The sequence below is a fragment of the Rhinopithecus bieti genome, unplaced genomic scaffold, assembly GCF_001698545.2.
Source record: "Rhinopithecus bieti isolate Rb0 unplaced genomic scaffold, ASM169854v2 scaffold_2205, whole genome shotgun sequence".
Taxonomy (NCBI): domain Eukaryota; kingdom Metazoa; phylum Chordata; class Mammalia; order Primates; family Cercopithecidae; genus Rhinopithecus; species Rhinopithecus bieti.
In genome coordinates, this window is record NW_016803673.1 from 1,155,792 (window position 1) to 1,156,076 (window position 285).

The window sequence follows — 285 nt, forward strand, 5'->3', positions numbered from 1 at the left end:
CACGGGGCGGCAGGAACAGAGCCCTCGCGTGACGGAGAGGGAGCACCACGGGGCGGCAGGAACAGAGCCCTCGCGTGACGGAGAGGGAGCACCACGGGGCGGCAGGAACAGAGCCCTCGCGTGACGGAGAGGGAGCACCACGGGGCGGCAGGAACAGAGCCCTCGCGTGATGGAGAGGGAGCACCACAGGGCAGCAGGAACGGAGCCCTTGAGTGCAGGGCAGGGCCGGGGTCTGCGCAGGGGCCCCCACACACTGGGCACTCAGTTGTGTCTGCTGAATGACTG